At 40.1% G+C, this 12,822-nt stretch overlaps 1 long non-coding RNA gene across 1 annotated transcript; it reads left to right on the top strand.

The window, feature by feature from the left end:
- The first annotated feature begins 271 nt into the window (after window positions 1-271).
- Window positions 272-12,601, top strand: LOC122683244. Its single transcript, XR_006337659.1, has 4 exons — window positions 272-396; window positions 1,076-1,154; window positions 1,898-2,052; window positions 11,308-12,601. It is a non-coding gene; the product is annotated as an uncharacterized LOC122683244 (long non-coding RNA).
- Window positions 12,602-12,822: the final 221 nt, after the last annotated feature.

Genomic DNA, 12,822 nt, shown 5'->3' with positions numbered 1-12,822 from the left:
TTTAAACACAATTATCGAAGAGAGGCCTGTGGAAACTTATTCTGAAAGAAGTAGATGAAATTAATTCCCGCAGGTGATTGCATCCTGGCAACCATAAATGGGAGTGCTCTGGGTTAAAAGGCAGTGTGACCTTTGACCTAGAAGAGACAAGGATCTTTGTGGGAACTGTCTCCACCCCTTTGTCTTAGATTCCTCCCAGACTGAGCAAACAGGGCTGGCTAGTTCCACCCCAAGATCCAGGGTTGGAGTAGAGAGATTGAACGCTGAAGTCCTGAAGTCGGAATTATTTTCTAGAGGCGGTATTTGTGGGCCTCTGCATCCCTGGAACCCGTGGAGAGGATACCTGACGTGGCAAAAGGGCCTTTGCAATGTGATGAAGTTAGGAACCTTGAGACGGTATCCTGGATTGTCCAGAGGGGTCCACTGTAGTTACTGGGGTCATTATAAGTGAAAGAGAGAGGCGGGAGAGATGAGAAGATTCTACACCACTGACTGAAAATGGAGGACGGGATGGCGAGTTAGGGACTCCAGGCAGCCCCAAGCAAGGAAACAGATTCTCCCCTAGCATCTCCAGGAGGAACACAACCCTGCTAACCCATTTTATTTTGTTTTTTAAAATATTTATTTATTTGGCCACATCAGGTCCCAGCTGCGGCATATATCATCTTTCATCGCAGCCTGCATGCTTTTCTCTATTCGTGGCCTGTGGGCTGCGGAGCGCGCAGGCTCAGTAGTTGTGGCCCCTGGGCCCACTTCCCCCACCAAGGATCAAACCTGCGTCTCCTGCACTGGAAGGCGGACTCCCAGCCACCAGACCATCGGAGAAATCCCTTTATTTTTAAACTTTAGTTAGTTTTTTATTTTTTGGCCATGCCTTGTGGCTTGAGAGATCTTGCTTCCCTGACCAGGAATTGAATCTGTGGCCCCAGCAGTGGAAGGGCAGAGTCTTAACCACTGGACTGTCAGGGAAGTCCCTACTGACCCGTTTTCAATGTCTGACTTCCAGAACCATAAGATAATAAATGTGAGGTGTTTTTTTTTTTTTAAGCCACTGAGTTTGTGGTATTTGTTACAGCTGCAGTTGAAAAGAAGTGCCACTTTTCCACTCTACCTACAAGAGGAGCTCACTGTGCCTCAGTCCATCCAGAGGACAGGTATCAGCTCACAGTTTAGAAAGTGTAACTTTGAGTTTCATCTAGGGACAGGTGAGGTTTTGAATGGCAAGTTTTATGCTTCTCACTCTTAGTTTTCAATGGAAAGTCATGATTGCTTTGGCTTCTTAGAAGTTCTAGCTTTTTACATGGGTGGGTGGGATGGCATGAGGATGCTGGGGACTATTTTACTTTGGAAGAAGCCCTGTTTCTCCTTTTCATCTAGGCTTAGTAAAGAAGGTAGTACATTAGGCAAATTTGTAGGCACTGCAGCAGACTGTCTGGTTTTGGAATATACTCACTATGACATTTTAAGCCAGTCAGTTAACTTTAGTCTCTCCATTTTTAATGAAAGGACAATAGTCTCTAAATGATGCGTTATTTACGTCAGATATTTGAGCAGTGCCTAGAACATAATATATATGGTGATAATGGTGGTGATGATTTGTTCGATTTTGATTATGGCGCTATTGTTAAGTTTGTGATCATGTACATTGTTTTTAAATCTGAGTGAATCTCAATGCCCTTTCATCCATAAAGTAGAGATAATAATGGTAACTGCCTGAAGTTTTATGAGAACTTAGATAATACATATAAGCATAGGGCACATAATAAGGGCTCAGTAAACTTTAGCCATATTGAAGTCAATGGGATTCCAGGCAGAGAGGGCCAGGAGCCGATGCTTAAGCCTCCCTAGAATGTAATTCTTCTTCATCTTCTTTGACGTGTCCTTTCTTTGCCTTCAGGATAGTTAAGATTGAAAGAACTAAAAAGGCACTATTGCACTCTTGTTCCACAACCAGGCAACCCCAAAACTGGGATCCTCAGCAATGAGTCAAGGGGGTTAGAAGACACTGTATAAACATGGCATATCTTCTGAGAAAGTCGGCTCTACTCAAAGGTAAATAATTTAACATATTTTTCTTTTAAAATAAACATGGATGTATTATGAAGGAGAATGCAAATTTTGCATGAATTTTTAAGAATAGGAGTGGATTATTCAGTCACTTTCTTATTGAAGCTTTAGAAATTCAACTCAAACTAGCTTAAGCAGAAGAGACATTACTGTTGCTATAGTCTGAAACTTTAGAGGGCTGTATTTCAGAGGTATCCTGACATGATCATCTGGAAATGTTACTTTTACATCTTGCAAGTCTGTTTTCCCCTGTGTTGGCTTTAATTGCAAGAAGGGCATCTCTGCCCTGATGGCAATGAAACGGGCTTTGCTCCAGGCTTATGACCCATGGTGGTGGTGGTTTAGTTGCTCAGTTATGGACTTTAGCCTTTCAGGCTTCTCTGTCCATGGGATTTCCCAGGCAGAAGTATTGGAGTGGGTTGCCATTTCTTCTCCAGGGGATCTTCCCCACCCAGGGATCAAACATGGGTCTTCTGCATTGCAGGCAGATTCTTCACCAACGGATCCGCCAGGGAAGCCCTCTTAAGACCCATAGCATCTCCTATTTCCAAAGGGGAGAGGGGGCTTCCCACTCTTAGGGCCTTGTGTGGGTCTGGCACCAGGATTTTATCTACAGTACAAAGGGAATCTATATAGGCTACAGTAACCTGCTTTCCTATAGTCTTAGAGTATCTTCTTCCTCAAGATACAGAGGGATCTAAAAGGAAGATAAAACACATCCTTATTCTGCAGGCAAAGTCAACCTTTGTCCACCATGAGGAGACTTTGCAGAAACTGCTTGTGTCTGAGGACCATGCTCCCTCATTTCTCAGGATGTAACATTTATTGTTCTTTGATATAATAGTCTGTAGTCTGGGCAAAACCACGACCTTTCTCTGAGTGCATACCTTCCAGCCAAATCCGGATACATCGGTTCTGTTCTGTGGAGTTGAGGTGAATGAACATACCAAGGTGGCATCCACCTGTGACCACCTTCTCCACAAGGTATGGAATGGTGCCAGTTAGGGTGCCAGTGAGCATACGTTTACACACAGAATCAGTCCCGCTGATCTTCTCTAACACCCACTGTAACGAATGGCCTTAATCTTCAAGAGTCAACAGTGGAGTGTAAGAAAAAGGCTTTTTCACAGAAATGTGTGATTCTGTATGAGTTGTCTATGTCTCTGTATCTCTCAAGGACTTGTGGCTTTTGTTAAAGATCCTGAGCCCTGCATCCTAAACGTCATGCCAGCATGACTAAGGATGATTCTAGGGTTTCTAAATTTCTTTCTTAAGTAGATAATATGAACTTGGATTACCAAATCTAAATAATCTAAGGTAAAAAGAGCAAACCAAGATGTAAAACCATCTGGGGATTTTGCCAAGCATTTCCCCAAGTGTTTAGGAGACTGCTAATTCCATGAAATGCTCTGTGTAAGATGTATTGAAAGATCAAGGAAGTATCCGTCTGGGGAGTTTCTATTCCCGTGAGCACCCTGGGTGAAAGAGTACAACTTCTAACGTTTCCCAGGAAATGGTCTAAGGAGTAGAAATAAATTATCCAAATGCTCTGTACTTGCACGGGTCTGCTTTTACTAACTTCACTGCCTTAGTCTGATGTTTTCGTGTCCCACAAATGCCTATGTTTAAACCTAACTCTCAGGATGGTGGTATAAGAGGCAGGGCCTTTGGGAAGTGTTTGGATCGTAAGGGTAGAGCCCTCATGAGTGGTGTTGGTGCCTTTACAAAAGAGACCTCAGAGAGCACCCTTGCCCCTTCCGCCATTTGATGACACCATTAAAAGGATGTCTATGAACCAGTAAGTGGGTTTTCATCATCACTGAATCTTCTAGCACCTTGATCTTGGATTCTACAACCCCCAGGACTGTGGCAAATAAATTTCAGCTGCTTATAAGCTGCCCAGTCTATGCTATTTCTGTTGTAGCAGCCCACATGGACTAAGACACCTGCCCACCAGTCTGGAGATGGTGGCATCTGTGGGGGTGGCAGGTGAGTCACCAGTCAGGCCTAGCTACAGACCAGCTTGACCAGGAGATGGTTTTATCTTAGAGGTTTCCCCTCCCCGCTGCAGTGAGGGACCCAGATCTTTCATACTGCCCATCTTCCACTACTTTCATCTATGCATTTCTTCATACCTTCCAACTACGTATCTGACTGAGCCAGCTTGGGTCCTGCCCCTTCCCGTTAGCTGATGGGAGTAATCACAATCACCAGAGAGCAGCATTTTCTGCTGATTGAACCCCTTCTGCAGTTCATGAGGCATGAAGCAGCATAAGCTCTTGACAGACATCATTTCATAACACCTCCCCAGCAACTATATGAACTTGCATTGTTGTGTAAACACCTATAGTTGTTTACCCATGAAGGGATTTAGAACACTTATGCAGATTTCTGAGTTCCATAGAGGCAGAACCAAGTTACGAATGAGTTGTTAATGGTGAGTGCAGTGTTCTACCCTCTGAGATGTAATAGTTGTTATTTCAGCATGGGCGTTCTGATGCCTTAGCTTCAAGGAGGTAGCTAAAAGTGGACATTTTGTTTTTCATGGGAAATGACTATAGAGAGCTTTTTCTTCACCACATCATTGGTTCATGGAAAGTATTTCTTGTAATTATGTGGTGTGTATGTGTGGTGTGTGTGTGTTTGGGGAGAGGGTGGAAAGGAAAGGAAGGATATGAGGGATCTTATTCAGTGAGAGGCAGCTTAAAGCACATCTCCTGCTTTTACAGTAGTATAATGAGTTTTTGTTTTCAATTAAGAATGTGCATTTTTTGGTATTAGATATTCATTTATTTCTGGTAAATATGTTTGCTTTTCAAGAAAGAAACTAGTATATGGTCTGTGTTTTAGCCTTGTGAACTGTTTGGCCTTTTTGTAATTATTTACCTCAGTTTTTTCTTTCAGTTTTATTGAGGTATAATTGATATACCGTACTGTTTTAAGTTTAAAGTGTACAGCATAAAGATTCGATTTACATCATGAATGATTGACTCAATAAGCTGAGTGAACGTCATCATCTCATACAGGCACAAAATAGAAGAAATGGAAAAAGCATTTTGTAGTGAAAACAACAAAATGTAGGATTTACTCTTAATTTTCATATGTAAAATACAGAAGTGTTAATTACATTTATCATGTTGTACATTACATCACTAGTACTTATTGACCTTAAAACTGGATTATCTATACTTTTTGACTGCCTTCATTCTCTTCTTCCCGCATGCAACCCCCACCTCTGATAACCACATATCTGATTTGTTTTTCTATGAGTTTGTTTGTTTTTTGAGGTATAATTGATTTACAATACTATGTTAATTGCTGTTTCACAACATAGTGACTTGGAATTTCTACACGCTTCAAAACAATCCCCATGATAAACCTAGTTGCGATATGCCACCATAAAAAAATATTATGTAGTTATTGACTATCATCCCTACACTGCACATTTCATACCATGAGTAATTTATTTTGCAATTGGAAGTTTGTACCTCTTGGTCTCCTTCACCTATTTCTTCCTTTCTCTCTCTTTCCCTCTGGCACCCACCTGTTTATTCTATGTATCTATAACTATGTTTCTGTCTTGTTATGTTTATTCATTTCTTTTGTTTTTTAGATTCCACATATAACTGAAATTATACAGTATTTGTCTTCCTATGTTTCACTTAGTCCACTTAGCATATAATATCCTCCAGGTGCATCCATGTTGTTGCAAATGGCAAGATTTCTTTTTGCCTGTGGTTAAGTGATATTCCAGTATACATATGTATGTGTGTCTATATATGTCTGTATACATGTATACTTATATAAATATACACATATATACGGGGCTTCCCCAGTGGCTCAGAGATAAAAAATCTGCCCGCAGTGCAAAAGCCACAGGAGTCACAGGTTCGATTCCTGGGTTGGGAAGATCCCTTGGAGGAGGGCATGGCAATCCACTCCAGTGTCCTTGCCTGGAGGATCCCATGGACAGAGGAGCCTGGTGGGCTACAGTCCATGGGGTCCATTGGGTTGCAAAGAGTTGGACAAGACTGAAGCAGCTTAACATGCATGCGCGCACACACACACACACACACACACACACACACACACACACACACACACACACACACACACACACACACACACACACACACACACGGGCTTCCCTGGTGTCTCAGACTGTAAAGAATCTGCATGCAATGAAGGAGACTGGGGTTCAGTCCCTAGATTGGGAAGATCCCCTGGAGAAGGGAATGGCTGCCCACTCGAGTATTCTTTCCTGGAGAATTCCATGGACAGAGGAGCCTGGTGGGCTACAGTCTATAGAGTCTAAGAAAGTTGGACATAGCTGAGTGACTAACACTTTCACTTTCATATATGTACATATATATAATGTAGATATAGTACATCTTTTTATCCATTCATCTTTTGAGGGCACTTGGGTGGTGTCCAAATCTTGGCTATTGTAAAGGCTGCTGCAATGAAATAGAGGCATGTTTCTGTTTTCAAATTACTGTTTTTGTTTTCTTCAGATAAATAACCAGGAAGGGAATTGCAGGATCTTATGGTAGTTCTATTTTCAGTTTTTTAAGGAATTTCCATACTGTTTTAAAAGATGGTGGCTGCACCAACTTATATCCCCACCAACTATGCACAGGGGTGTCCTTTCCTCCACATCAACATTGCTTATTTGTTGTCTTTTTGGTAATTGCCATTCTGGCAGGTGTGAGGTGGTATCTCATTGTGGGTTTGATTTATACTTCCTTGATGATTAGTGGTGCTGAGCATCTTTTCATGTGCCTGTTGGCCATCTGTATTTTGGAAAAATATCTATTCGGATCCACTGCCTGTATTTTTTTTTTATGTTGAATTGTGTGAATTCTTTGGATATTTTTATATTAACCCCTTCTCTGATATATAATTTACAAATATCTCCTCCCATTCAGTAGGTAACCTTTTTGCCTGTCTTACATTTAAAAATTTTAGTCTGTGAAAATGCTAAAATTTATCCACTTACAGAAGAAAACATCTGTGGCAAAATACTAAGTGAGCTTTAAGGAAAACATAGCTTATTTAAATAATGCAGATGAATGCACACTATACCTGGTGACATTTTCTTTATTCTTCAAACCTCCCCCGTTGATTTTTTGTAATTAATTGTCAGTAGAGGTACTTCACTGGCAGTCCAGTGGTGGAGGCTCTGTGCTCCCATTGCAGGGGTCCTGGCTTTGATCCCTGGTTGGGGAACTAAGATCCCACACACCGTGTGGCACAACCAAAAAAAAAAAATGTTATTAAAGATCCAAGTTACTTCTGGTGCAATGCCTCAAAGATTTTATAAGATTGGGGTGATATTAACAGGAAAAAATAAGCACTATTGTACATTTTATTATTTTAGAATTGTTTTTAAGCCATTGGAATAATTGGCCTGTTGCCTGCTTCAATTAATAAGGTTTTTTTTTTTTTTAATGTATTTCTACAAAGCTGTGTTTTGGAATGAAAATTCTCGACTTAAAAAACTTGCTTGTAGCTGAGGCTTATTGCTATGCGTGGGTAAAGCCTGGGAGCCATTTCTTTTTTAATAATTATTTTCAAAGAAACCTGTGAAATCTTCATCAACAGTTTTAAAGAAGAAGTCTGTATCAAGGAGAAGAAAGACTTTGAGATCTAAACCTGTTTAGCCATCATGGTAGGTGACAGAGTCTTATGTCACCTGCTGGGAAGTAGTGCTTGCTGGGAGGCAATATATTAACAAGAAGAGCCTTTTGTCTTTGCCAACCTTAAAGATTTTGTTCCTCCAATCATCTGTTGTCCTTGAGTTGGGGCTGGAATATACAAAAGTTTCTGCAAAATTGGTTCTCTACAGAGACTCAGAGGACTCAAATGACACCATGATGTCCTCCACTGACCCCCAAATACATATAATTTGATTTTGTTAAGGAATTGTATTGTGACCACCAGTTTAGAAGAGAGAGAGAGACGACTGGTTTATTTCTAATAGTCTTTTTTTTTTTTCCCCCTCTGGTTCTTTTGGCCTTTCAGTTGGGAACATTTATGAGACTAATTTCATTTCTTATTGCAAAATCTATGTAGTACTCTGGCTTGCGTCATAAATTCCAAAGGCAATTCTAATTGGCCAGATGAAGTAAGGACCCTTTGGATGTGAGCATCTCACCATTTCATTTCATCTTCCCAGGGTGTTTCTCAAGAATATCATAAAAGAATTCATAGATGCTGATTGATCTGGTGCACAACTAAAAGGCTTGTAAGACTATTAAAGTTCAATTTGGTTTAACGTTCTCATCTTGAAACATAATGATACCATCAGTTTCAAATGGCTTCTATTTATTTATTTTTTATTCTGGAGATGGAGGAAAGATTGCATGCATACATCTCTTGTGAAGAAAAAACTGGGTTGATACCTTCCCATGACTGCCTTGGATTAAGAAAATGGGCGGAGAAATTGAATCCAAACCCTTCTTAAATTCCACTAGACTCTGAAACATCTTATGTGACATCAGAATTACAAAATCTCAGCTCATTTCATAATCTCTCTTCTGAAACTGGCTCCTTGAACATTATTAATTTCAGTGGAAGCTACCAAGTAATTTCCAATAATCTTGAAGCAAGATCTGTTCCCCATTTCTAGCTGTCACTGTGGTCAGGTCTGTTTCTATTTCTCTACTCACACTGAGGCCTCCTCCTAGGATACCCACACTTTTTCCTTTTGGCTCTGTTAGTCTGACCTTCCCAGTCAGGCTTGGTTCAAATTCCTTTTTTCTGTCAGCTTCCTGATTATTGTCACCCACGTCTGTCCCTTGTCTCATATGTGCCTCAGTCCCTAAAAATACCAGATCCCATTATTCTATGTCCGTCTTGGTTCCTCCACCAGATTTGTAGCTCTTTGACTCAAAAATCCAGGTCCCATACCTCTTTTGTATTCTGACAGTGACTGGCACAGTTAAGAAATGTATTAGGTGCTTAATATTAAACAAGTATCTGATTAATGGAACCAGTGCATGACTTCCTAGCTTTCACTGATACACCATGGTCAAAGCACAATAGTTTGCTGTAATTTTTTCATGATTTATCCTCTTGGTTTTTCAAGGCCGCCTCTTCTATTTGCCTTAAATTAAAAACGAGGCAGACATATCCCTTCTGATTAGAATAGACGCTAGAAAATGATACTAAACCAGCATCCCAAGAATAATGGTAAAATTAGTAGATATTTATCCACAAGTTATCATGTGCCACCAAATAAAATGTAAAATGAAAAAAATAGGGTGTTTGTCCAAAGGCTCAGAGCCAGAAAGCAGTATAGCCTCAGATGCCAGAGGACCACTCAGTCATTATACTCTGCTGCCCCCCAGCTGAATTTTACTTCATCCTAATCTCTTGTTCTCCACAAGGTCCCCAAGAGATATATGATATATATTAAGAAGATATATGTTACATATATATATATATATATATATATATATATATGTGGGCTTCCCAGGTGGCACAGTGGTAAAGAATCTGTTTGCCAATGCAGGAGACACAGGAGATGTGGGTTTGATCCCTGGGTTGGGAAGAGCCCCTGGAGAAGGAAATGGCAACCCCCTTAGTATTCTTGCCTGGAAAATCCCATGGACAGAGGAGCCTGGTGGGCTACAGTCCATGGGGCTACAAACAGTCAGACATGACTGACCACACACACCCACACACACCCACACACACATACACAAAGAGGCATCGAAAACTGTCAGAATGCTCTTTTATTGACTGGGACTTTGACTCCAAACTTCAATGTAGGACTTTGCCATTTAGGCTGGTCCCAGTGGCATGGTGTTTTGTTTTCCAGAGATGAGAGATTAAATCACATCATGTGCTTTGCCGTATGTCATGCAGATCTTGGATGTTAACGTTGATGACAAAGAAAGAAAGATACAGAGGAAAAGGAGTGAGAGAGGCAGTAAATTGGAGAGTATTTGACAATTCAGATTTGCTTAATCAGTTGTGGGAAGGGATGTGAGAAAGATGGCCTAAAGTTTGTTGTGGTCATGAGCTTGTCCCTTTCCTGGTGAAAGGGATAAAGAAGGGGCTGATAAAGGTCTTGAGCTTCCCACAGAGGGCACCATGGACCAATATCTATACTTAGGTTCAGAGGATGTGTTAATTTTAAATGAAATCAGCTAAACTTCATAGCACTTGTGGATTGGGGGAGTGGTAAGGTTTTGGGGCACACTTGCTTCAAAGAGTCTGGAGAAACAGGATCTTGGAATAAATACAGAGTTTTATGATAATATTGAACCTTCTCCCTCTCTTTCTTTTTTTGTATTTAATAAGCTAAAAGCCACCTTGAATCATATTCTCAGAAAGAACTTAGAAAACAGGAAACAGAAAGGAGAACAAACTAATATAATGCAAATGACAAACAGTGGAAGTTTAGTTATTCATCAAAGTAAAAAAGGAGGAAATATAATAGTCTTGGAAAATTATTCAATGACATAATGATATGTTCCTTAATTAAATATTTTATTTTGCCAAGGTTCTCTCTTTCATGAAAGGAAATAATGTCTTTGGAAGATGATATTCAGTGCTGCTCTCCAGGCATTGAATAGATTCTCTTTTAACTTCTAAGAATAGGATTTCTGATTTAAGATAGTTGTTAGCTCATTAAATATAAACCAATTTGAAGCACAGCAATTTATTTCTTTTATCCATTTCTTTTTCATTTCTTCTTCCCTTCTGCCACTCTCTCTCTCGTCTCTCTGCCTTGTCTGTATTTCTTTTTGCCTCCGTTTCTTTCCCATCACAATCAAGATTTCCTGGTGGTTTGGTGAATCTGTAAGAAATAACATAGGGTATTGCCTTGGCAGAAACAAAAGATGACAGACTGCGGGAGCATTGAAAACATATCAAGTCCCTGGTCACCACAGACAAGAGGTCTAGACTATGGTTTTTTTTCTCTCTCCCTAACTTCCTGTGGGAGGGAAATAGTTTGCTTTTTAAGGTTGGGTAATGAAACAGTCTTATGGTAGGGTGAAAGACACGGAGAGCCCCAAGTCTCTCTTTTTTTTTTTTTTTCCCCAAGTCTCTTTTAAGATACAAGTTGCTGATCATGGAGTCAAAGAAACTGGAGTCTTCCAAGTTCATCACACCGATATTCTGAACTGGTTGGCATGTCATCATAGTTGCAGGAAATACACTAATTGGACATGATGGAGGGACTGTGCATACAAGGAACTTTATCCTCTCTGTCTTGTCTTCTCTTAGCACAGGGAGGATCGATGAACTCCATTTAAGGAAGTATCGCTGAATGACAGGAGTCATTGATGAATGCAAGTATCACTTTTTAACACTGATTCCTGGAGGCACAGTGCTTAAAATGAGCAAATAGGACCAATTTCCAGACTGCTGGAAAGTTTCTTTGGGCACTTTGGAAACTCTGAATCCATTTAAAAAAAGAAGTCTGTGGCCCTGCATGTTACTCTAGCAGGTATGGATTGAGCCATTGAATTCTTTTCATTTGCCATCATTTTCTCTGAGGTTGAACGTTCATAATGATTTATTTCAGTAGTTAGCTAAAATATTTGTGTCCTATTTAAGCAAACTAATGGAGAGGACAGCATTCAGGACTTTGAAGAATGGAAATGGGACAATTGAGCTTTGGAAAAAAATGTATCATCAGCTATGTAGAAAGCCAGAATTTGGTATAGACGAATTAATTGTGACTCAATTTTGCTCTAATACCCTTGAGGACATCAGACGTTAATCTCCGCTCTCTCCTTTGGAGAATCTACTGAAAAATTTAAGTGAGCGAGAGGTGGACTAAATTAGAGTTTTCCTGAAAGCCATGATTGAAATTTATCATCACGCGTGGGCTAGGTTATCCCTCAATGTATCAGCCCACTAATTTAGAAACCTTCCTTCTTTGTCGTGAAAATCAATTTAATGTCACTAATAATTGTTTCTTTGTTAAATCAGGGAAGTTGTAAAGATTGTTACGAGTGTTTGAGGGGTTGGTGGAGAACAACAAATACTGGTTTATTTCAGAATAACAGGACCAAGGTGGACCTATACATTTATTCTCTTAGACCAAATCTATTCTTAGACCCATTCGTCTCCAGATGTTGCCATCTTTGGAGCCATACATCATCAGAGTAAGGTGCTTTTATAATGTATTGCACTAATACATCGTGCGAAGGACAGCACTGATGATAAATTTCTTAAATGATGGTGCTGTCTAAGGCTAATGACTCTCAGAGCAAATGCAAGGTAATGCAGTGATTTCTTTTCAGTCCCCAGCAAAGAATACAGAAGACATCTAAAAATCATTTTCACATGGAGGTAATATTGAAATAGATGGTATTTCAAGGCCTTTGCAGCAGACACTTAGGCAATATTAAAGCAAATGTAAATGGCTTTGCATTTTTAGTTAAAACCCATTTAATGCTTTCCCTGATGGGAGTTAAGTTTTTTTTTTTTTCAAGTAAATTTTTAAAGAAGTATCCCTCACCTGAAGTTGTCTCTCTTTGTGGATATGATGTGTCTTGTACTTTTTGAATGGGCAGTGTTTACTTTGAGCAGGGGGTATGTTCCCAAGACTGTTATTCCCATGATTACAGCCAGAGGGAGGGACTAACTGGCAGAATTTGTGGCTGGCAGATTCTTGTTCTGGCCAAAGATATGTGGGTGAGTGACAAATTCCTGTGTGTGCCACAGAGTTGTGTCACATCCATGCCCAGAAATTGTCTGGTTATTCATTAGATGGGAAAGGAGCAACCCTAA

The sequence above is a fragment of the Cervus elaphus genome, chromosome 24 (genome assembly GCF_910594005.1).
Source record: "Cervus elaphus chromosome 24, mCerEla1.1, whole genome shotgun sequence".
Taxonomy (NCBI): domain Eukaryota; kingdom Metazoa; phylum Chordata; class Mammalia; order Artiodactyla; family Cervidae; genus Cervus; species Cervus elaphus.
Note: the sequence above shows the minus strand (reverse complement) of the source record. Positions and strands in the feature narration are given on the sequence as shown.